The sequence below is a fragment of the Penaeus monodon genome, chromosome 29 (assembly GCF_015228065.2).
Source record: "Penaeus monodon isolate SGIC_2016 chromosome 29, NSTDA_Pmon_1, whole genome shotgun sequence".
NCBI classification, from domain to species: Eukaryota; Metazoa; Arthropoda; class Malacostraca; order Decapoda; family Penaeidae; genus Penaeus; species Penaeus monodon.
Window position 1 is genome coordinate 13,244,527 of NC_051414.1, and position 231 is coordinate 13,244,757.

The window sequence follows — 231 nt, forward strand, 5'->3', positions numbered from 1 at the left end:
TATTCTTATTTACTATGCTAGTTTATTTATGTAATATAATATTATATTCATATTGACTAGTATGTATACTATTATTACACTATACAAACATATAACATATTTTAAGTCACTATATACATAGTCTACTAATATCATAAATCCTTCTATATTATCATTTTCTATCCGTTCATTATCATTTCTCTTTATTATAATTTTATGTTACTTAATTATCACAAATAGAATATGATTACA